At 40.1% G+C, this 25,569-nt stretch overlaps 1 long non-coding RNA gene across 7 annotated transcripts in view; it reads right to left on the bottom strand.

The window, feature by feature from the left end:
- Positions 1-25,569, bottom strand: part of LOC106016837 (uncharacterized) — a 120,500-nt gene that overhangs the window by 11,274 nt on the left and 83,657 nt on the right. For 5 of the 7 annotated variants that reach the window (XR_011811072.1, XR_011811073.1, XR_005267625.2 and 2 more), the window contains 2 exons: positions 6,264-6,355; positions 3,882-3,981 (listed from right to left, as the gene is read on the bottom strand). This is a non-coding gene — a long non-coding RNA (uncharacterized lncRNA). Of the gene's footprint in view, positions 1-3,881; positions 3,982-4,250; positions 4,317-6,263; positions 6,356-25,569 lie in introns of all 7 variants that reach the window. The other 2 variants (XR_011811075.1, XR_011811071.1) reach the window with 1 other exon arrangement.

Raw genomic sequence — 25,569 nt, 5'->3', positions numbered from 1 at the left:
TTTTTGGTATTTTTTGATGGTGGTGGTTGGTTGGGTTTTGTTTTCTTGTTGTTTGTTTGATCTTGGTTGGTTGGCTGTTTTTTTTTTTTGTTTGTTTGTGTGGTTTTTTTAGAAATTCAGCACCACGCAAAGCAGAAAAAAAAATTCCCTTCTGTTTTGATGTAAGCTTCAGTGTTGACTAAAGTACAGGTTTTAAGATCTGCTCTTAGGAGCAAAAATAATGTAAATGCTCTAAGAACTACACACCTAAGCCCAAACACTGCAGCAATGGGGAATACACATTCCTGGGCTGTACAGATGGCTCCCTTACAAGAAAAAGAGCACAACTCTCCCTCCAGTTGAGGTAGGTCTCACCCTTTTTCATATTAGCATTGGTTTGTTTTCCACCCTCCTGCTTCCTGCCCTCTCAGGCATGGCAACCCAGGCAGCCAGTACAAACAGATAGGACCTTGCTATCCATCTCAGCTCCCTCCCTTTCTCTCCTTTTTGTTTATTTTTCATTGTTTTACAAGCATCAAAATGAGAACTCTGCCCAAGATGCTGCTTGTGTCAAACAGCCTGTGGCACTTGTTGAACCTGAGCACTGGGCATTCACTTACGGCTTTCATCAAGCTGATCCTCAACAGTGGCAGCCCAGAAGGTAGAGCTAACACTCAGTGTTGTCACAAGGACAAAGTGCATGGAGAACCCTGGCATCTCTCCAAAATACAGTGATGCCAAGGCTGTCCTGAGAACAGAGATCAGAAAGGAAATGGCCTTAAGAACATATGAGGTATGATTACCAGCAAGTTCATGTTCACACATGAATTAACAAAATAATAAAGATAAATATTTAAACTCAGAACATGTCCTTCCTCTCTCCTGTCAAATCTTTCCAAACACTTCATGTACAAAAACTGAATTTCCAATGTCCAAACACTTCTTAAGAATACAGATATTCAACCACAGCAATGACTATTCTTTGTTTCCCACAGCCACTCATTCACCCAGGTCAGGCTACCTGCCCAAAATACTCCATGCCAGTAGAAAAGCCAGGCCTTTGATGTTCAGATCCAAATGTTTGCTGAGTGTTCAGCCCTGAAGACATTTTCAGACAATTAGTTTGGAAGCTTTGCACAATTTAATCAGAAGTTTTAAACTCTGATTGTACAATTAAACACAGTATATTCTTGCAGTTGTAATCTATCACGCTGCTCCTGTGTCAAGTAATCTGGCCAACAAAACTGCCTGGTACCTAGGAGTGGAGAAATGAGGAGGATAATGTTCTGCAAGAAAGCAGGTCTATCTAACATTTTACAATGCTAAAAATACCCTTGGGACTTGTTCTGATATCTTGTAATTATGCGCACATATCCTGATTTATGGTGCATGTCTCCCAGCTCAAGGAAGTATGCACTCTGCCTCATATCTTGCCCTATTTATGAGTAAAATACTTGATTCTGTAATGTCATAAAAGAGAGGACAGGCTCATTGCACATGTTACTATCGATTTCATATGAGCATGGGGCATAATCTAATGATCCTTTTCAGCTGAGGATAAATATGCACAATTTAGCCTTAAACAGAGTCAGCATTAGATCATTTCTACTGCTGCCTTTGAGAAATGTGGCTGAGATGCTAACGACGTCCACTGTCCAGCCTCCTTCATAAGTCTGGTGGAGAGTGTGGGAAAGGAGATGGAGACGAGCAAGTTGGAAAAAGGACAAGCAATCAAGCAATGTTAGCACCTGTGCATCAAGAAACACAACTTCTTCAGGCCAAATTTGTGAATTCATGTCCCACTTCGCCCCCACCCCATCTCCACATTACTCTGCTCTCCCACTGGGCAGCAATGAACAAAACAAACAAAATCCTCTCGGCAAAGGGTTGAGGTGGTTGATAGCAAAATAGGTATGCATTTCAGTTGTGAAGATTACTGAAAACATCTTAACCAATAGGCAGATACAGCTCCTTGTCTGTTATACACAGTCTCAAAAGGAGGAGAGATGGCCTGGCTTAGACCAAGAGGTCAGATCTCCATTCCCTAAACCTGCTCTGCAGTCTTCACACAACCTTGGGCATGTGGCTGAAGTCCTCTCTGTAACAAGACATGGAAAGCAAAATACCAACCAAACCCATAAGCAATGCTCTGAGGTTTGAGACATTAATGGTTTCCAAACAAATGGTGATCCTATGGGGAGGAAAAAAAAAAAAAAAAAAAAGTAGTCTTAATTATTATTTTAAATCATCCTTTTTTGTGTTTATATATAATTATTATTATCATTTTCAACCAGATTCCAGATGAAATAACATATGCAAATTCAGCATTGTAACATGTTTTTCTATAGTTATTTCATGTTGGTATATAAAGTGAAATGTAGCTTAAACTGTTTTTCCCCACATATGCAGAAGCCACAAAAGTTGATGGAAAAGCAACAACCTAATGGTGAATTTACATCTGTCCTGTTTTCTCGGGAAAGCTCACATAGGTAGACATGCAGCCAATTTTATGAAGAATAACCTACACAAATAGAAATTAAAAAGTGACAACTGTTCTTGATAAACTTTTTTAAACAATATAATTTGTACGATGATCACATTTTAAATATTTTTAAGAAAATGAAAGTGGGAGGCTCACTCATCCTGACCTCTCTCTACAAATAATCCCAGCATTCACATCTGTTACTAGTGTCTGCATTGCTGCTAAAGTAAAACGTTTGATTTTGTTGGGAGGGGAGCACCCCACTAACTTTTTTTGATGTTCCTTATTTCAGAAAACTCATCTACTTAAACAGCCTAGGACTCTGTTACATGTCATGTATCAGATGCAGCCTAGAAATAATTTTATTCATCCAAAGCCATTGATGTGCTGTGACAGTGAGGAGCAAAACCCAGATTTCTTGAGACACAATCCAACATTTTAATGACAATCAATACCTTCCTCCTTCTACAAGTGAGCTCCCTGATTATTAGCAACCTTGATGAATGGCAAGTTGAACACTGGATTGGGTGAAGTATTAGGCATTGCCTCTGCTGCCAGTGTTTTGCTGAACTGGATGCAGAAAAACAGGAGTAGATATTTTTAATTACCTCACTTTGACTAGACCATGGAAATAAAGTTCTCATCAGCAGCCTGTCAACGCAAATGTGTAACTCAGAAAGAGAATAAATTAAAAGGAAGGGGCAGGGTGGGGTGCAAGTATTCTGAAGAGAAGACAGGAGGATTTAATTATTTGGTTTCTGTGCAAAATCTTACAAGATTATCTTGAGGAGAAATGAACAAACATTCTTCAACTCCATAGTTACATGGAGGCAAGGAGACACTGCAGTTAAGTGTGATGCATCTTTTTAATACTCAGTACTCACTGTTTAGTAATGGTCATCATTTTGGATTAAGCAACAGAAGTAACAAGACTGTTGCTTGGTTTTTCCTCCTTCACTCACACCACCCGACAGTCCCTCACAGAAAGTAGTGCCAAGATGGTTCAAGAGGGACCTGAATACATTGATTCAGGGGTGTATTTAATACACCGCACTCTGTGCAAATGCCATAACCCTCAGAGTATAGCATGCTGGAGGGCAGTTTCCCTACCCTTCACAGGATGTTTGGTTTGGGGGTAGTGCAGAAAGAATGTTTCTGCCCATCTCACCTGTCTCATACAGGAGCTAGTTTTTAAAAGAACTTATGTTTTGAAGCCAAATATTTCATATGATGATATGAGAAGTACCATGCATCAATATAAGCATAGTATTACACTAAAAAGACTGAAAATTACAACAGTGAAAGCAACCCTTTCTGAACTAACTCAGGCATCCCCACATGATATAGCACTGGGCCACAGAGTCAAACTGTTCTGAACGTCTTCTAAAAAGTGAGCGATAGCAGCTATGGAGCAGCTCACCTTTTCTGAGCATCAGCATGAGCTCAGTTTGGCTTTCTTCACTTTCCTCACGCCAGCAGTGCTGTTCCAGAGCCTTACGCACGCACACGTGCCATCTGTCCTGGGAAGAAGAGCAGATAGAAAAGTGCTCTTGGTTTGGGGAATAAAAACGGTCCTAACTGATTCAGCTTATACCTTGAAAGTGCCCCCAGGAGACTGTCCCAAGGGCTCTTCTGAGCTGGATAAAGCCTTTCTCCTGCCCAAACTCATCCTTTGGCTCCTGTAGAGCCAGCAGCTGCCACTGCCAAGAGGAAGCATAAGGCTGAACTCACCGGTGGCCTTCCTGCCTCCACAACCCTCGTGAAACAAGTGAGCCTTTTCAATACTTGCCTCTGGGAGAGAGCATCTGCACAACATCAAAGGGAGCCTCTGTATTTTCATTTGTAGACAAGAACTCTAGGAGACATACAAGTTTTTTAATGTACCATTTAGATTAGATGAGATTTGACACTGTTCCTAGTAGGAGCATTTTTATTTTTTCTTTCCCTAAATTGAAAGCATTCAATCTCACTGATGAACACAGTATATCTGTCACAGAAATTATTGCTCACGTATATGATTTAGGAACTGCCCTTCATGTACCTGAAAACCTACCTACAGAGACAGGAAGGTGGAACTAATCTTAAGCAACATGAAGGTCAAGCACACCTTAGCAGATTAAAAATAAGGGAAGGTTTCTACAGCAAATAAGAGATAAAATAAGCCATCACGACATTAAGAACTATATATTTATTTTTCTTTCTGCAAGGATATTGCACAACAGTCAAAATAAAAAGAGCCCCTGTTCAGAAAACCAGGAATGTAATGGCATTACTGCTTTCTAGCCACGTGGAGCCATGGCAATATTTAGCATCACAAAGAAATGGGGCCCAACATTGGAAACCATATGGGCAGGAGAGAGATGGACGTAAGAGTCATTTACAGTTTCAGCAGTCCAAAACTGTCAGGAGTCTGCAATTTTTAGCTTGCAAAATATAGTACATATTTAGCATCTGAAAAGTCTGGATTCTGTAATAAGCACCAGACTCAAAACTTAATGTGCAGAGGATATAGCCTCTTTGTAGCACATTCAATAACGTGGTACTTGATCAAATAAGAGCAGCCATTTAGACTTTACATATTGAGCAATAGCTCATCTACAAAATGTCAGAGGATGGAAAAAGGAAAAGAACACGTTACAAAAGAATATCCAGTCCTTCAGATAAGACTTAAAAGCAGTATATAATATATCCAGGATTAATAACATATTAATAGCTGTGCAAACTCATGTCATTCCCATTTCAATAGCTTGAGCCAAATAGGGAATGCATCTGACTTTATCTTTTCCGTAATTCTACTTTTTAACAGTTACATTGAATCAGGTCAAGCAGAACTCAAGATACTTTATTTCAAGCTTATTTCAATGGCTAGAGCAGCAATTTGAATAGGAAGCGAGAGTAGTACTGTTCTCCATAGTTTAAACTATTTTAATAGTTTAAATAAATGAAAGTTATTGAAACTGGTTTCCAGAAACGAACTTGAATCATGCAGAAATGTGCTGTTTCAATAAAGAATAGGATCAGCAGCACAGAAATGAATTACATTGAAAAGCAAAAATATGCCAAATCAGACAAAGATTTAAAACTCCAATACCTCACACAGGTGATTCTCCAGTAACATATTCCCACATACACCTGTTGCACACAGGAGGTAGGAAATGAAAAAGAAATGCTAATCCACACAAAAATGCAACTTGATGAAAGCAGAGAAGTGACACAAGGGCTTCAGTCCTGTATTTCAGAGCAGGTATTGGGCCAAAACTAGATATGGCAGCACGCAAAAGGACTAGGTAGATGATTAGAGGAGCACCATTGCAGTACATGTAGGAAAAACATTTTAGAGAAATTCCAGCACCAGAGGTTATATGTTGATGCTTCAAAGCATGATGTTTCTAAGATCGCACTCTCATTATGTTTCTTTTTATAGACATAGAACCACGAAGCAAAGACCTTGCTGACTGCAGCAATTTTCTCTGCTGAGATACGCTATTGGCACTGAGCTGACAGATTTATATTAAATTAAAATACAAATCCTAAGTTATCTTCACTTAAATGCAAAAGCATATACATACTGGGCTCCCAGTGGGAAAAAAAAAAAATATATATATATATATAATAAAAAATAAATAAAAATAAACAGAAGAAAAAAAAAAACATACAGAACGATTTTGTTTTTAGCTGCAATAACTGCAATGTTCACACAGTTATCATCTAATACTCTCAGGCCAACGTATTAGTACATCATTACATGGGATTAATGGGAAGGGTTGAGTAAACCAAGCACTGTTCTGCCGTGCTGACTTACCTCTTGCTTGGAGCCAGTGTGAGGATCTCCAATGTCTCAAAGTAGTGCCCACAACCCAGCATCATCATGCAGCAGAAACTTGTTCAAAATCACTGGAAAGCACATGCCATAGTCAGCCACACACATACACAATGGATATAGGCATTAGGTACCCACATTTCATATTTCAGGCCTTAACTCTAAGCCTCAAAACACACATCAACTAACCCAAGATGCCAAAATTTTCATCACAAAAGGTAAGTAGACCCCAGAAATTCCACATAGAGCAGATGTGCCCAGAAACATTTCAACCCCAGGAATGTGAGAAATTCACATTTTTCCAAGGCCTACCCTTCATTAGGATCTTCTCCCTCCTACATTTTGCTTAAGGCAGTCAGCCCCACAGGTGTGCTTAAAACATTATTTTGGTAAGTTCCACATAAAAATACAGCAGTAAATTTTGTCTTCAAAATCAGTTATTATCACAGTGGCAGAAGCATTATATCTTGCACTCTTCCATTCAACTCTTCTCAGACTCTACGTGCAGAAACCAGGTGCCTATTTCAGGAACGAGGAATGAGTCTATGAGGTGGACCAAGAACCCAAAGACCAGACATAGCAATTGTTCACGTTCTGGCCATAAAGTCCCCTTATGAACCTGCATCTAACTTGACTGGCAGCTCATTCAGTGTCTGGAGTGAAGTAAAGGGGAACAATTATACTATCTCAAATCATCATTATTGTTTCAATGATTGCATTAGCATTCTCCAAGCATAAACGTTCCACAAAACATTTCAGGCAGACATCTAATGATGGATTTTCCCAACAGAGAAAGCAATTCCTCTAAGCAATAAAACAGTCTGTGAGAAATCCTGCAGTCATAAATCTAGTATTTCTCATTACAAAATTTACATCAGCCACAAAGTGATTACTTCTAAAATTACAAACCCTTGTGGGCAGCAATATTAGTGGGTTACCAATTGCCATTCTCATGACTCATGAGAAAAGCAAAGTTATAATAGTCTTGTAAAACACAAAATATCAAAAGAATTAATTGTCTTATTATAGACAAAGTTTAGGGCATCCACAGAACAGACATGTAGTTATTGAAGTACAAAGACCATGAAGTAAGTCCCCATGGAAACTCTCAAAGGTTACACAGGAAAGTCTGAACAATGCAGCTTTGTCACAGCTTCCCAACACACTCTCCACAAGAGCTGTCCCCACAGCAAACCCTTCACTCCCGCTCACCACAGGCACCCACATGGGAGCAAGGAGCACACAAGAAGGAAAAAGACAGAATACAAAGAAGAAAGGGTGTATCCACGGCCCCTTTCTCCTCCTGAAAGTGAGCTTTAACTTCCCGGCCTAACCCAGCAGCTGGCCCCCTCCCAGTGCCAGGAGTTTTGGGGCCCACCATGTTTGGCAGGTCCCCTCCTGGGGCAGAGAAATTACAGCTCACGGCAGGTGAGGGGGGTACATGGGGCAATGCGTGTGCTGGTTTTGTCTGGCTAGCTTGGGTCTGGAGCAGACTGACTGTAGGACGTGTCAGGGAGCAGACGTCCTATAGAGCCAGTTCAGCTCACCTGTTTCTTCTTGCAGCCTTCTTTTCTCTAGATGCTGCAACCTAGCCATGACCTGGTGCATGAGGATCAGGGAGCTCTATAAAGACCACTGGGATTAAACCAGACACATTTTAGCAAGAAAAGCCTGTCTTTCAACACCGCACTTTGGAAGAGGTAAGTGTTACCAATTCCATGAGAATAGGTAAGAAATTGCAAAAAGCACCTTAACAAATACAGGATTGATCGCGCAGTGAATGTAATCATAAATAAAATTAAATTTGTTTAACTCATCAGGATTCATTTTTCCACATATATTAAGAAACTTCATTGGTTTCACTGAAGAGAAAGCAGAGGAGGAGGAGGACAAGTGGATACAGCCATTTCTGCGTGACTAGAAAATGATCCACCAGTTACCGAGCCCACGAACACAACACCGCCAGCACAGGTAACAGCACTCAGGTTCCTTCACTAACTTAAATTTTAAGCAATACAGAAGGCATCCTTCAAAAAAGGCAGTGACTGCCATAAGGGCTTTAATAGGAAGGAAAAAAGCGTTTAATTTTTGCCCCCAGTCCTCACCAAGGCAACTGCCACCAGCAGCATCCACACTACTCGGCCTTCCAGCATGAGGGGGGGTTCAGTCTTAAGAGGTAACACCTCTGTAGGTCCAAATCTTCATCCCAGCTGTGTTTTCCACACAGGTAATTGCTCTCTAAGGTACAGAGCCCACACAGAAAACACCTTGCTTTTCACAGCCAGGGGGCTCCCTAGAAACCCAGTGGTAGGCCAAGGGACAAGCATGTAGCCAGAAGACTAATCTCAACTAAACACCATGGCGGGCAACACACCGCTGTGGAGAGCTGTTCCTGTTCATCACTGTTATGTACAGGATTTTTTTGTCAGTAGGAGGCAGCCCAGGAAGGAGCAGAGAGGCTGTGCCAACTCCAGAGCAGCAACGTGGCACCCTGAGCAACGCGGCCACAGTCCCTGGGCACAGGCGAGGGACAGGGGAGGCAGCACGGGACATTAAATTGAAGTCAGGTCCCAGGCACAGCACGAGCCACTTTGAACCATGCTGAGTAAGTTGCTCTTCAGCATCCTGAGGAGCAGGTTTTGGAACCAGGTCATCCTCGTTTCTGCTCTGCCTGGAGCTCCTTGGGGCTCGACCAGAGCCCAGACACAGACGGGGGTAGCCCGCTGCTCGCTGCAGCTGTAGGAAGATATTATCACTTCTTTTTTATTGCAAGTCTGATCATTGGGTTTTGTATTGCTTACTTTGCACAGTATGGTGCAAAATTTATTACAAGCAAGGTAACAGTAGCAAAAAAAAAAAAAAAAAAAAAAAGTAAATACATGCTCGCAAAAGAAATGAAGTTTTATTACATACAAAATATACTAAAAACACATTCCCACAATTTATTACCTCATCTTTGCCATACCCTGTGCACTTCATTTTAACTATTCTGGGAGTAGCCTGGTCACATTTTCCATGTTTATGAGAAAACTATTTTCCAACTATTTCTGTTCCTTACCATTGAATGAAAAATATTCAATATGCTTATGCTTTCTGCCCTAATAATACATTTGAAATTTATAGGGCTGTAAAATGATATCCTAGCATGGCATTAGCTATTTCAATCTTTGATATATTGGTGCCATTTGAATGGGTGATAATCGTTTACCAGCTCAAAATACTGGCCTAGTAAAAATCACTTCAATGCTCCCATAACAAATATTTACCCTCTAGCTGTAAAGCGTATTTTCTGTGGGTAAATTTTCTATTTTAATAGATGCTCACATGCTGTATTGCTCTTGTGTATCCAGTTCCACATACACCACAACCCAGTCTCAACCTTTCACAGTTACTTAAAAAAAAAAAAAAAAAAAAGGCATTTTGAGAAAAAAAGCTTAAAGGACCTTTACTTAGAGATGGATAAAAATTGATAGGCGTATTATGCATAAGTTAGCTTCACATCTCACGATTGAGAACCATCAGCAGGCAGATTTGCTTTAAATTGGGACTGCCTGAGATCTGCTGATGAGCATAGAGTGAGGCCCAAGTCCTCCCATCCCTCTCACTTAGAGGGATGCGCCCTATGTGGTAGCAATCTCCAGAATGGTTACTTCTGATACTTTTTAAGCCTGTATAATTTTCTTGTCTTCACCTTACTCCTGTTAGGTGATTATGAAATAAATGATCACAATCCAAAACCATAAGTCTCGTATTTCTGCATGGAGCACATGTATCTTTGGATTATCAGTGCAGGACATCACCCAGGACAAAGACTGGCCATCTCCACAATGGATTGCTTTTTGCCTCTTAAAAAGATACTTCAAGTTGAAAAATTAGTTTTGATATTGGAGTTAAAACATTTCATCTTGAAACTGTCACAAGAAAACTTTCAATTTCCTGGATTGTTTATTAAAATATCAAAACATTGCAGTATTTTTCAAATTCTTCCCGCCCCACCTCCCTAAGCAGGGAAAGAACAAACAAGAAAGAAAACTGTTTGCCATGTCAGACCATAGTTCTTGAACATTCACGGTCTTTCCCTGCTGTGACAAAAGACAGAAAAAAATGCATGTCTCCCCAGCACATTTACTACTCAACAAAGGACACCCTTCCCCTTTGTTGGGGTCATGTTTGCAAACACATAGCCAAACTACCAGTCTTCACCTCAACTTTTCAAAATTCTTTTTGGAGTATTTTCAGTACAGTTTCCAGTAAAAAAAAAAAAAAAAGTTGATTTTAAGCAATTAATTTTGGCAGTTAATTAGGATAAGGAAATTCAAATTAGCATATTTTCCAAGAGAAAAAAGATCTAACTTCACACAATGAATTCCTGGTAATAGAGACCAAACCCATGCCAACAGCATCTGGCCCAGTGTATGACTGGTCACTCTTTACCATTGTCAGATCAGGTTGTGAAAGCAATCTGTGATTCCCAATTAAACCACTTCCTTCAGCTGTGAGACTTCCTGCCATATTACTAGACAAAAAATCCTGCACCTACCATGTCTTGATTTCCAAGCTGGCTTTCTGGAATGCACATAACAGAGGTGAATAAGCCTATGTTGCTACTTTTGTTTCAAGGATGAAGCACAACAATTTACAAGTAGATCTCCAGTGGGGTTTTAGAGATGTGTGCTCAATTCTGTGAAACATAGAACTTTCATAAATAGCCTGGAAAAAGTTAATATGGAAGTGAATATGCTTGCTGGAAATGCTCCTTTCCTTACAGCCCCAAGTAACTTAGCAACAGTGAAACACTCAAAGAAATTTATGATACGAAGTGACGAGGTGCTAGATGCAACAGCAGATTAAATTCAAAAGAAGAAAAATGTGAAGCCATACTCGTGGGGCAGTAGGGGGTGGGAGCAGGGAATTAGCTTTCCATAGAAAATAGTTGGGCCTGAGCCAACCACCACCATTCAGGATTTTGGGATTATGCTGAATAACACTATCAAAATCTCTCAGGTATATTCCAGATTTTCACAACGAAAATGCAACGATGGAAGTTATTAGGAAAGGACCAGATATGAGAAAAGAGTATTTCATATAACGTGTCTTTATAAAAATACAATACTGACACTTCAATACTTCTGTGTAGTTCCAGTTTGCCCTGCCCTGCTAGAAGGAGTAAGAGGAAAGGTAAAAGCTATGAAACAAATTCTGTCTGAAAGATGATTAGATAGATCACAATGCCTCAGCCTGGGTGAAGACAACGGACATTGTGATAGACATGTATACAATGACAGGTGACATGGACACAGAGGGGAAACCACTGCTCATGATCTCTTCCAACACAAGAATCAGGGTCAGAAGCAAAACTAGTAATACCAAAAGGGATGTCACTTGATCCACCAAACAATTAAAATGAGGAACCAACTGCTACAGAAATTAGGCAATAAAAATTTACGTAGGCTGGGAAGAATGAGAAGTAAGAACATTTACCAAGAGCTATAACGTGTAACAATGCTTCCGCTGGTCAAGGCAGTCTTGATTTACTAATCTTGAAGGGTGGGGGGCAGCATGTACCCAGGAAGTACTGCTATAATCTTGAACTGCTCTTCGCTGTTTCTTTCATATCATCCAATCCCAGAGAGAGAAGACACAAGGCCAAATAGACTTTATTATGACAGTACTTGGGACATTATGATGCACACTTTTATGACATTAGAAAAACAAATTTCAAAAACATTCAACCTAATCGCTTTTCCTCTGCTTGCAAGAATAAAGGACAGCTTTCATTAGAAAACCCACTGCTGCTAGCTAACGCTATGACTTGAAAAAGTTCATCTTACCTGGAGGAAAGGGAAGGCAAAAGACATCAGAAAGCAGAAAAAAAAACTATGAATCAGGAATGGAGCTGACAGATTCACCGAGTTGCCCTGACATTGCTTTGTGTTCGTAAGTGCAGCCGAGGATGCCTCAGATCATCAGTGCATGGTGCTTCACCCACTTGTGGAGTGGCTGCACAGAAATAGGTTGTTTAGAAGTTATTCTTCACAGGTGCCTTTCAAGCAAGGTTTTGCACAGTTAATTTTGATAGTAACATCCACCAGTGGAAAACTAAAAGTTGCCTAGCTCTTTTTTTCCCTGAAAAGGAGAGAAAGGATACAAAATGCAGTTTGAGAAATGTGTTTGAAATGTCTACAGCACTCATTGCTGGAAAGTGTTTTTTTCTTCCTTTTTTTTTTTTTCCTTGGGGGTGGGAAGAGGAGGAAGGGGACACTTTGGGTTTGTTTGCTTTAAAACCTCATATATTTTTCCTACTTTTGAGTGTCTTGCATACTAAAAATGAGATACAAATACGGATTTGTCTGACAATTATAGCTTGATATGTTACCTCCCATTTCAGACCATGAGGGTACTACACCTACTTTGATTTCTTTAAAGAATCTCAGAGCATATTGGCTAGAGAGTGTGACATAACAGCTGCAGTAGTTATAAACAACTTTTATTCTCCCCCAGATAAGGTTTCTCCTATGAAATTTTCCCAGTAAGAAATTTTGAAAACTGACATGGGGTTGCTGGTTGGATTTCACTCCTAGTAAAATATATGTTGTTGTGTCATGTCCTGTGCAGAAAACTGAAGCATCCTTTTTAAATTCGCAGCACTGCTAACACTTCCAACAAGTACTTCAGTATTGGTTTTGGTCTTATCTGTTTCTAACAGACAGTCTCATGCCTTGGAAATTTGACCTGAAAGAAAAATTCAGCCCCAAGTATCTGCTGTCAATTGTGCAGAAAATAGGAGATGACAGCAAAGTCACTTCTGCATGCTGAATTAGATCTCTTTCCAACATCTTCTAATGTCATTATTAGCACTCAAATACACTGTGTCAAAATGTGTCTGTATAAGGAGGTGGACCAGGCAACATCAAATTTATCTCTTAGTCAATAAGACAAGATGGTTTTGATTCAGGCTTTTGAATAGGGAGAGACTCTTAAGAAAAAGGATCTGTTCCACCATGAAGTCTTGTTTGTGAATGTGGATGTTATAATGGAAGTGGCTAGGAAAAAAAACGAATTATGCAACTTCACTGAATTGCTGGAATCAATAGCGCAATGTGAGCTGTTAAAACATCAGTTTGAGCCTTAGTGCCTATACCCCAAATAAGTCAATGGTGCAATGTGCAGAGTTTCAACAGCAAGATCACCTGCAGGAAAACTACTCTTTGCTTTGGAACTAGACTTAATGACAAAAACTAATTCTAATACAGCCACCTAAGCGTAGGTCTAAATGTGGTTTTAGAACAGTAGTCAAAGGACAGGAGTAGGATACTGCATCCGGAAAGATTAAATTTGAATGATTTATTCCGTTTCCTTTTTCTTTCTGACAAAATGTATCCAAATAAGTGAATAATTTTGTGCATACAAAAGGCATTTAACTGACAGAAAATAGTTCCCATAAAGTCAGCAATGTCTACCCCTGCAACACGGAGAAAGAAGAGTGCCTCATCTAAACAGCGTCAGTGCCTAACAAATAACTAAAACTACAGTAGTCATTATGGCTCTACTCCCTGCATCTGCGTGGCAAAGTTCACAAGACCGATAGAAGAGATGAAATAAACTACAACGAAAAAGGTTCGGATTCTCTAACACACAGGACTATCAACTAACCTAGAGACAAAATGCTATTTTATTCCATTAATATATGGATATTAATAAACTTGTCCTAAGCAACAAGATCCTTTATGTTATTTCATCTTTTTATGCTCTCTTGATATCCATTCCATTCAACTAACGGCCAGGCAATTATTACTGGTATTGACAATAGAGTTTCATCCCGTCTCATTAAAATTAGTTGGCTACCAAAAAACACGTTTAAATATTTTGGTTCTTACTGAGCATGTGAAGTGCCTGTAATCCATTTACATCAATCATCCACAATGAAAGGGGCCATGCTCTGCCTTCTGTCCTGGGATCACAGATGGTAACTAGCATATCCTTTGTCCTGTAAAAGGTGTGTGGGGAGGGAAATAGTCCAAGTAGCACAACACTTCCACCCATTTGTATGAATTTTGTCTTGTGCAACAACAGAAAGTTTGCATAAATCCTAAAACCCCAATTTCTCATGTTGTAACACAGGAAGTTAACCACAATCAAGCACACTTTGAGTGGTATATCAGTACCCTAACAGAGAAGTATGACGACATTTCTGTTCTTTGTACACACAGTGTATGTATAATATACACCAAGTTCCATCAGCCACAGCTAAGTGAACTCTCTTCTCTTCTGCTTATTTGCAAATTAAGACTCAGCGAAAGACTAAAGGGCCAATGACCAAGAGACCAGAAGGAGAAGATACATACATTGATGTTACCTCATAAGCTCTTCCCCTTTTTATTTCTTTTCTGAATTATGAACAACTGTTTGCTTGCATGTTGCTTCCAACATTTAAACTTTTGTCTGCTTCTCCACTTCCATGAAAAGAGCAAACCCCCTGCTGGTTTATAGGAAGGTGTGGAAAGAGGGAGGCAGAGTTTTAACTCTTTCCCCATCTCCTCTCTAAAGCTGGGCTGGGAAAGTTGGCACAATTTTTAATCTTACCACATGGAAACAGACCCAGCGAAGGCTGCCCCAAACCCAGCATCCTACTGAAGATTAAGATTAATCTCAAGCATAATTTGGGATAAAGAAGGGATACATGGACAAGTCACACAAACATAAGGGCAAATACTGGCTACATTTACTGTTGCTCAGCAGTAGACTTTTCAGGATAATAAATTAACCATGTGTGTAAAAAATGCAAGTACTTTTGCTCTGTATCTTCATCAACTGATACATCCTACATGATGTGAGATACTGCAGGCTGACATTCCTCCAACAAATACACCAAAGAAGATCAAAGATTTTGAAAATAAACTGGAGGATGGGCATATAAACAAGGTCACTGCTTTAGTGAAAGATGAATGCAACAAACAGGTATAGTTTTTAAAGTAGCTCTTTTCAAAGACTGAGCAGGGACCAGGCACTATTCACAACTACAATGACATGGAATCATTGTTCAAAAGAAAGTGATAAATGGCTTCTTGAAGGGCAGCCTTGCATTTGGCAAGTAGAAATGGCAGAAATTACCAAGCTGATGTGTAGGTCAGAGCATTTCTTGTATGTTCTGGTGCCCCCCCTGGGAGGGAGAGCTCAAGCACCCTCGTGCTGGGTGAGCAACTGCTTCCCTGCAATCACGGCAGAGCAGAGCTGAGTTTGGATTGCTCTACTTCGATCTCCTTTCAGGGGCTGGGAGAAGTTCTTCTACCTGATGGGCAAGTACAGTGAGCCTGCCAACAGATACAGGAGAAAGCTTTGTGAGAATTCTCAAATGCACTAATAACGAAGCTGCCTAAATAGTGTACACTCACACATTTCTTTTACATATTCCTCATCAAAAGGTAGGAATTAGGGAAAGAAAAAAAAAGAAAAGAAAAAAAAGAGCTTGCACTACAGGATTTCAAACATAATAATCATTTCTGGAAAGGGACGTACAGTTATTAGGGCCATACAATTAACCCAAGAAATGGGTTTCTTTGTTTCACATAAAAAGCTTTTAAGTGACGACTTAGATTAAGCAGACACCTTGTTTTGCCTCCCAGGAAATGGCAATAACAGTATGAACCAAGTATGAACAAAAAATGTGAAATCAAAGGGTCATGCAACTTAGACTGATAAAAAAAAAAAAAAAAAAAAAGGATTTATCATGTAAGAATTGTGTGAGAAGTCCCAACTGATGATAACAGTGCTCAGAAAAGTACAGTTGAGCGCCTGAATGCATCCTCCACCAGGGGCAGAAGCCAGCTGCTCAACAGTGACAACAAGAAACCTTGCCAGTGGTCTGTGGACAAGAAGTTATGACTGGCTCAGTTTCAGTTGCAAAGGTTGGTGCTTGTGCCTATCTCCAAACTCAGTGGCACAGCTAATAAGCACAAGAGGCCACCCACACCGTTCCCTTACCTCCACCTGAATCCACTCCATGAACAGACCATCTAACAAAATGGGAAAAGGTAGAAAGATAAAGAAAGAAATGGGGAGAAAGGATGTGAAGTATCCCATATCTCTAAAAGAAACGTGAAGCCTAGCAACTAAACAGCAATCCCAAAATAACGCATATGGGTACTAAGTACATACAGTACTTTATCTTCAGCCCAAACAGATTTCTAATTTAACAAACTCAGCAATTAAAAACCAATTGTAATGGTACACAAGATGCGTGTGTGCTTCCCTCATCTGAGCAGGGTCAGACAGTTTCTCATTCAGGGAGTAATTAAATTTTCTTAACGATCTCACAAGGTTTCCTGCACAAAGGCCCCAGGCCTGCTGATGCTATTCACATGAGCAAATATTTTTATGGAGCAACAAAAATTGATCGAACTTTCGTTTTGCATTCTTCACACTAGAGAAAAGCACAAAAAATCGTCAAAGACAGTTAGAGACTGTAAAGTTATCAGAAACCCGGGAATATAATCAATCAACTCTCAATAGTCTCTATTTACTCTGTTTTTCCAAAGTGTCTTGCAAAGAACCTTGAAGATAACAGGTCTAATGGCAATGCACCTCTCCTAGACATCACCCAAGCAGTCCCTTGTTCCATATACTTTGATCATTATCTTGCTGACCATGATCAAAAAAACACTTTTAGTTATGTTTCCCATAAATTACCTGGAATACCAGAAATAATAAACGAAGGTCCTAAAAACATTCAGAACTTATCTAGCCTGATTTTTCATGTATTGTGCCCTTTTACACGCACTTTTAACAAAAACAATTATACTTCTGAGGAAATGCTAACCACATTGTAAACATTACAGAGGACACTGGTTTAAATCAAACTTCAACTTCATTTCAGGGGAGTCAAAATCTTGACTTCTACTTCATGGTAGGAAGACCTCATGGAAGAAGAAAAGTTATACATGACCATAGGCATAGAAGAACTGGCTCCAGAGGGACCCTCAACATTTCAGAAACGGTTGACTAAGATAGACTCAGATTCCGAAAGACAGATCTACTCATTTATCAGAGAAAAGGACTTATTCCAACAGCCAGCAAAGATTACAGACTTGCTATTGGTGATTTGCCTGAGGGTTTTTACAGATACTCACATTAAAAGCAAATAAAAAAAAAATACAAAGCATTCCACATTGAATGTATAACTAGCGAATATAAATTTTGCTTTACCATCATACGGTTTTGGGGCCCACACACAATGTTAAAAAACAAAGCTGCATCACTGCCTAAGGGAGAAAGGGATAGAAAATTACTAAAAAGTTTATGAAAAATACTCTTTTGGTTACGAACTAAATATTGACCAAAAAATAAATGCTATTTTCATAGCAATATTTCTGCAATTAAATTTATGCGCCCTGTGCCCCGTAATCCCAATGAAACAACACGAATAGCTACTTTAATTTTCAGCAGTTTGATTTTTGAAAAGAACACAAAATTAACTACAGCAGAGCTTTTTTTAAGACATGCTTGTGCTTGAGAAATCATTCTAGGAAAAAAAAAAAAAAAAAAAAAAAAAAAACAGCACAAAGTGCACCTCTCAAGTTTGCATGTACAATAGTACAAATTTTATTTAGTTTTGCCATTTGTTAGCTGATTAGCATACGCACATAGGATGAAAAAAGAGACCTACCAGGGTAGGTCTCATTCCTGCCTTATGTTTCAACAGATGTTGTCTCCCCACAGAGGATCCAGAAATTCTGTCCCCATCTTGAACTTTAAAAACCTCAAAAGGAAATGGTGATAACGGCATTGGGGTGTTTGCAATTTAATTCCTCCAAAGACTTCCTCAGTACATACAGGTTCTGCTACATGAGGCTGCAACATCCATCTTCAGCACAGGGAATTCACTGAGCATCTCCTCTCCAGCCTTTTCTCTGAATGCCCCCAGTTATGCTGATGTCATGAAGTGGTCCCGTAGATTTTCTGGGTTTGATATGCTTCAGAAATTTTCCTGGAAACTTAAGCATCCTTTGGTAAGGCATTTTTCTAATTCCTTATGTGGATTTTTAATTTCCTGTTTGTATTTGTCCTGCAATGTTCTCAGGACTTTCCTCTTCTACTAATTCAGGCAGGCTTTCCCTCTTCCAGCTGCCATATATTTTGCTACCATGCCCTCCCCTGGCCTTCTTATCAAGGGAGGCTCCTAGGGATGATGTAGTTTTACCTTGTTAGCATGCATCATATTTGGGGGCTTCTAAAAACTATATTACAACAAGCTCATAGGCTTCCCGCACAATTCTTAAGGTTTGGGGGGTTTTATTTGACCAATTGCCCCAACGTTCTGCAGACACTATACCTGAATGCACATGACCACATGCTGCACATATTTATTGTGCTCTCTTCAGCTCTGAAGTTCCACCTAATCCTACGACGGTTGCTGATTACCAAGCAGCTCTCAGAATTGGCCACTGCACACCACTCCAGACCACATCCAGGACTGCACCTTTCCATCTCGGAGTCCTAGCACTGGGTGCTCTGGGAAGCAGCCACTTTGCACGTCCATCCTCTCTGCCTCCCATCCCAAGGACATACTGGTCCAGCCTCTATGGGCCTCGGTTGTAGCCTCCCACTGTCGCTGCCTGTCCTGAATTTGCAGTTTCTCTACTCTCATTTCACATTTCCTGAGCACTATTACAGCACTGGGCAGGGGGCTGGTAACACAATCTTAGCTCTACAATTTTATTAGAGCACAGCGTTTCTGCCCAACATGGTTCCACAGCCCTTCTCTTTTACCGTAACATTTTTATGCTGCTATACTTGATAAAATACCTGCAGTGCCACTCCCCTGACTGTATGTCCTCTTCAGCATTCCTATAAAGCCAATATAGCCCAGCAACCAGGCCCGTTTCTTCGAGGTCATCATTTCATGCCAAACAATTCCCTCATCTTGTATTTCAGGCCTTAAAGCCAGTAAGGAAGCACTTTAAGTTTTGCCGCTCTTCCATCGCTTCGCACTGCTTGTTAAATAGCATTGCAGGTGCTCTGATATGACACTCCTACTTCTTACACTGTGGTGTTTTTTTTCCTCTTGCAGCCTTTTTCAAAAGTACACTGAACACCAGCCACACTCCCACTGCAGCCCCTGATTCTCCTGCCTGTGCTCCCTGCTACAGGAGCACCTCACTGCAAGAAGACACTGAGGTGTCAACTGAAGTCAGACACACCTGAGAGACCAGGTTGCTCTTTTCCAATGGCTGCTTCCTTCCCTGAGGCTTGCATCCTCCTCTGTAGTGCAAAGGCTGCCACAGAAGGAGGCAGTACTCCTCTCCAACACTTGTAGAGGCTCCATCAGCAGCCCTGCTAGACTCCCACTGACTTATTCACAGCTAACTGGAGGAAGGTACCCACACAAAAGCTCTATGGGGCTGGCTACCTCACTAGTGAAAACAGGATTGAAATGAAGTGGCTCAGAAGAGCAGAGAAAGCAGAACACTGAACAGACAAGGTCAGGCTATATGAAACCAGACTGTCACAGTATTTGGATGTAAGTAATATTCATCACTTCACCAGTACAACCTCACCTGCATCCTGCACTCCTTCCTCAACAACTACCACCTGTCAAATTAGGCACTCCTTGCTGAGGTCAGAATATTATGGCTGCAGGAAAGCATTTACAGGAAAGCATTTAGCCCAACATTGGTGCAACTGCAAAGTAATAAATAATACTTAGACCAAAAAAGTGTGGGTTTTCTTGTGTGTTTGTTTGTTTGTTTGTTTTTAATCACATTTGACTGGGTTGATGGCCTTCAACCCTTAATGCTATATTATTATTGCTACTGTAGGAAGACATTTAGCTTCTAATTGTGTTTGAGACATCTGTGAGTGACTCATTATTGCTTTCCCTTTTTACAAAAGATTGGTTTCTGGCTCAACTCAAGAACAAAAACACGCTGAAGCACCTGGGCACCAGAACCATCCTGCTCTGCCTGCTGATCCATCTGCAGAACAAGCTGGCTACCTGCTTGATCCAGGATAGTTCAACGGCGAGAACATCTACATGCTTCTCTATAGTTACACATCCTTCACTCAGAGACAGAGGATAATTTGTATGTTATCTACTCATTAGATCTGTTTGTATATATCAAAGCATTTTAGAAGTCAACTAACTTGTAAAAGATGTCACAGGCACAAGCCAGGTACTGTAACATCTCGGAAGAATGAAAAACAGAGGTTTTAGCAGGTGAACAAGTACTTTGACAGTAGCAATTTAGTTTCAATGATAGAGATTTGCTTATCAGTTTGGTTTGTGGGTTCATTTCATTACTTATTGAACTTTGATTGCAGAAAAGCACCTGAACAACTTCAAAATATTTAAGTTGTTCTCTATGACATAATTGATAACCATCATTTTTCTAGAAAGACAAATAGCCTTTTCATTGGCTGTCTGCTCTAATAATTACAACCTGAATAATCCTTTCAAAATAGCTTTCTCCTGACAGAAAATAAAAATATGGAATGAAAAGGGACATTACACACAGCTTCTAGTGTTTTTCTCTTTCCCACCTTAAAATTAAAGGGCTTGTTATTCCAATTGCTGCTTTACTATTGCTGTTACTAAAATGATCGGGAATTATTCTAAAGTCTCTCTGCATATGCCTTTAAGTATTTCCATACTATATTGCTACCATTTAAAATATACTCTTACTATGGTCAGTAATTCATTTCTTTTCATAATGGCATGGAAGTATTTCACACTGGTATTATCTCGCTCTCTCCAATTGAGATCAACAAATGCCACAAACATTTTTCAGTAAGAAGAAGAATTTATAGGAAGTGTTTCCTCTGGACTGGGAAAGAGTCTTTAAATGGTTTAAAGCCTCCTGATCTACTTCCATTAATACCATCCCACATTAAACATTAAAAACAACTCATTATTTCTAGCTTTTAAAGCAAAATATATCATGACTTGAGAACCTTCCCTCTGAGATACTGGGCTTAAAGACTAAACTGAAAAGTTTGGTTTATATAGTTAATAGGAAAATCCCAACTCTTAGTCTTATACATCATAAATAGTATGAAAAAAAAAGGGGGGGGGAGAGAAAAATATCATTAATTGTCCACAACAATATCTATTAGATGATCAGTACAAGTCAACTGTACACCTGTCTCAAGTTAAATTCAGTACTTTGCAATGATGTGTGTGAAGAGATAATGGGAAGAGGGAAAGGACTGTTATTACAAGCACAAAGTGCTAATCTGCTGTCTAGGTCTTACTGAACCTTTCCCCTAACATTTAATCTAAAATGCTTTCAGCTCTTAAATTCACCTTCCAAAACCAGTAGGAGGTTAAGGCAAGACCCAATGGGAGGTTACATTTATTTAATATTCAGCCCTTTCTCAGATGAAATATTGCAGTCTATCCTCACAGGTATTTGTCAAACCATTAGAGTAATGGTTTATAGCTATTACATGAAATTGTAGTTCTATTTGTAACTACCATTGACAAAGGATAAGCAAAGTGCATTCATTTTCTTTGAAAAATACCCAAAACCTTTGCCACAGAACACTGAGGGAATTTGCCCTGTTAACTAGTTCAGAGCTGTAAGCTGAGGCAATGCTAGTAATTATTGTTTACCAAACACGAACCTGCATCTCTGTAGGACCTGCTCTAGTACCACTTCTCACACATAGCAGCTCCATAGTTTGATGCAGATGCATCCTAAGAGCCCTCTGTTACTACCCCAGTTCCAGTATCTTCATATATTAACAAAATCTCTAAAATATTATAACGAGATAAAGAATTATTTAAAAAAAAAAAAAAAAAAAAGTATATTTAGCATATAGCATTGTGCTTGCATTTTCCTAGCATCCATTACCCAAAAAAGAGATCAGGAAGAAGCTGTAATCTCATAATGAAATACGTAAAAACCATCAAACTAAACCTGTCACAGTCTACGTGAATCTCAACACATGCAGGTTCCATTCACTTTGCAGATCTCAATTTCAAATTTGCTCATACACACAATTTCATTTCTAGAAGTTTACTTTACTCAGTATTCTCTAAAACTGATTAGGACTTGAAAATAAAGCATAAAACCATCTATTACTCCTCTTCAAAGAAAAGATGGAAATCAAATTAAACACTGTCCTCACACAGGTAAAACTCCACTAACAAAACAGCCCAAAATAAGATAAACTTGAGCCTAGAGTACTATGTGAAGTAGCTGTACAAAGAAGTGTGATTTACCAGCTTTAACTGATCATGACTATAGAAATAAAAATCTTTTTTCTTCACCTTCAAGCAGGTATCTGAACTGTGTCTGAGACAACTGATTTCAAGATATTAGTACCTTAGTACTTACTGCTAGGCAGTTTTGAATTTTGTTAATTTTTCTTTTCCGTGTCACTCTTGCTGACACTGGAGAAAAGAGACATGGGTAATACTTGTTGCTAACATTTTGAAAGCTGTCCTTTAAATAAAAGGGAAGCTGGTGTGAAAAACCTTCGGTTATTGAGACCACACAGCTCATAAGAAAAAGTTTTTCACTCCTATTAAAAAAGCTGACATAAGTATCTAGTGTAATTCTACTTAGATTCTTTTTTGTTGTTGTTATTTTGCCTTTTGTTTGTTTTGCTTTCAATTTTTGTAATGTTTCAGTCAAGAAACAACTACTGATATGAATTATATAGACTGCCGATGTGACTCCCATCTACCAGAAGGGCCATAAGGGGACCTTGGGAACTACAGGCCTGTCAGCCTGACCTCAGTTCCAGGGAAAGTTATGGAGCAAATCATCTTGTGTGAGATCACACGGCACTTGCATGACATCCAAGGGATCAGGCCCAGCCAGCACGGGTTCATGAAAGGCTGGTCATGCTTATCCAACCTCAACTCCTTCTGATGTAGCCTACTTTGACTTCAGCAAAGCCTCTGACATGGACTCTCACAGTATTCTCCTGGGTAAACTGGCTGCCCGTGGCCTGGACAGGTATACTCTTCTCTGGGTAAAGAACTGGTTGGAGGGCCATGCCCAGCAGGTTGTGGTTAATGGAGTTAAGTCCAACTGGCGTCCCATTACAAGTGGTGTCCCCCAGGGGTCAGTACTGGGGCCTACATTGTTTAATATCTTTATTGATGACCTAGATGAGGGGATTGAGTGTACCCTCAGTAAGATGACATCAAGTTGGGAGGTAGTGTCGATCTGCCTGAGTGTAGGGTGGCCCTTCAGAGGGATGTGGATAGGTTACACTGCTGGGCTGAGGCAAATGGGATGAGGTTTAACAAAGCCAAGTGCCAGGTCCTGCACTTTGGCCACAACAACCCTATTCAGTGCTATAGGCTTGGGGCAGAGTGGCTAGAAGACTGTGAAGAGAAAAAGGACCTGGGAGTTTTGATCGATGCTGGGCTGAACATGAGCTAGTCGTGTGCCCAGGTGGCTAAGAAGGCCAATGGCATCCTGGCCTGTATAGTGTAGTAGTGTAATTGTGTAGCCAGCAAGAGCACGGGGGTGATCACCTCCCTGTACCCTGCTCTGATGAGGCCGCACCTCGAGTACTGTGTTCAGTTTTGGGCCCCTCACTACAAGAACGATGTTGAGGCCCTGAAGAATGTCCAGAGAAGGGCAACAAAACTGGTGAGGGGTCTAGAACACAACAAGTCTAATGAGGAGCAGCTGAGGGAGCTCGGATTGTTTAGTCTGGAGAAGAGGAGACTCAGGGAAGACATTATTGCACTCTACAACTTCCTGAAGGGAGGTTGTGATGAGGAGGTGGTTGGCCACCTCTCTCAGATAACTAGTGATAGGACTTGAGGAAATGGCCACAAGTTGTGCCTGGAGAGAGTTAGATTAGATATCAGGAAAAACTTTTTCTCTCAAAGAGTGGCCGAGTGCTGGAATGGCCTGCCCAGGGAGGTGGTGGAATCACCGTCCCTCGCAGTGTTCAAGAAGTGCCTGGAGAAGGTGCTACGAGATATGATTTAATAGCTTAGTGGGTAGTACTGGTGATAGGGGAAACGGACTAGAGGATCTTGTAGGTCCTTTCCAACCTTGTGTTTCTACGATTCTATGACTTTGGAAAGTACTCTTGCAGAATCAAAATAAAGTAATAAAAAAATGCTCTAATAATGATTTTATTATTATTATTATTATTATTTACAAAGAGTTTAAATTTTAATTTTTAAATTCAAATTTGCAGCGTCCCTTGGCTGAGCACAACCAGGTCCCAGCTTCAGCGCCTTTGCCAGCCACTGGGCTTCAGACATCCTTGTAGGACAGGCCTCTCAAAACACATGGAACTGAAACCCCAGTGCAAAGGGCAGATGGAAAAATCTCAGGTTCTCAAGTAAAATGTTACTTTGCTTTGGACCACTGTCTGGGTAAAGCTATATTGCTGACAATTATGTTATTTTCTCTCTCAGATTGGTCCTTCTTAAATAGCCTTTCTTGTTATTCTAGGCCTCCACAAATATCTGCACATCCAGGTCCTACTTTAAGTATTATTTCCCCAATTCCAAGCTTTCCTAGCATTAAGTTTTGTTTTTGTTTTTAATAGAAGTCTAAGGTTAAAGTATGAAACACTTCAACTAACTAACTACTGTTATTAAATACATCTAAGTATAATCACAGCTATTGGGATCAAATGCTATCCAAGGCCACAGCTCAGTTACACCACTGCAGAGACACACAGCTAGGCAGACAATTTCAATCTCAACAATTGCTTCTGTCATAATTTTTTAACTATTTTTTCAAGTCTTCTAGAACTACAAAGTCAAAGGTGCTAAAACACTACCAGCGTAAATAGTGTCTGTGCCAAACCCAGCCATGTTTGCTTTCCTTGGGTTCCAACACCCTCCCAGACAGGTTACAAAGGTCTGAACAGCAGCCAGAGCAGCCAGCACCCCCACCACCAGTGAACACTCAGAGCAGCAGCCTATGCCAAGTGGAGCTCGCCTTCACAGGGCAGCAGGGCCTCCTGGCCACAGGGAACAGGCACAGCCAAAAAACAGAGCTCCTATAAGGTGCAGGGTAAACCAGCAACATAAGGGTTATAAACACTGAGCATCCAATTGTTAGTTTGCTTCTTGCCCTTTGATAACCAGGGACAAAATTGCTTTTCTGTTGCATAAAGTACCTTTCAAATTCAATTGCTTATCTCCTCGTTCATTCAAGAAAGAGAGCTCAGATTTACAGGAATGAGAGCCCATGATACAAATATACCATGTTAAATATACAACAGAAATCTGAAAAATAACCAAAACACACTCTATTGATTTTAACCTTCAATACTAAGATACTCTCTAGCCATCTAAACTGTA

Source organism: Anas platyrhynchos, chromosome 8, assembly GCF_047663525.1.
Source record: "Anas platyrhynchos isolate ZD024472 breed Pekin duck chromosome 8, IASCAAS_PekinDuck_T2T, whole genome shotgun sequence".
Taxonomy (NCBI): Eukaryota; Metazoa; Chordata; class Aves; order Anseriformes; family Anatidae; genus Anas; species Anas platyrhynchos.
Note: the sequence above shows the minus strand (reverse complement) of the source record. Positions and strands in the feature narration are given on the sequence as shown.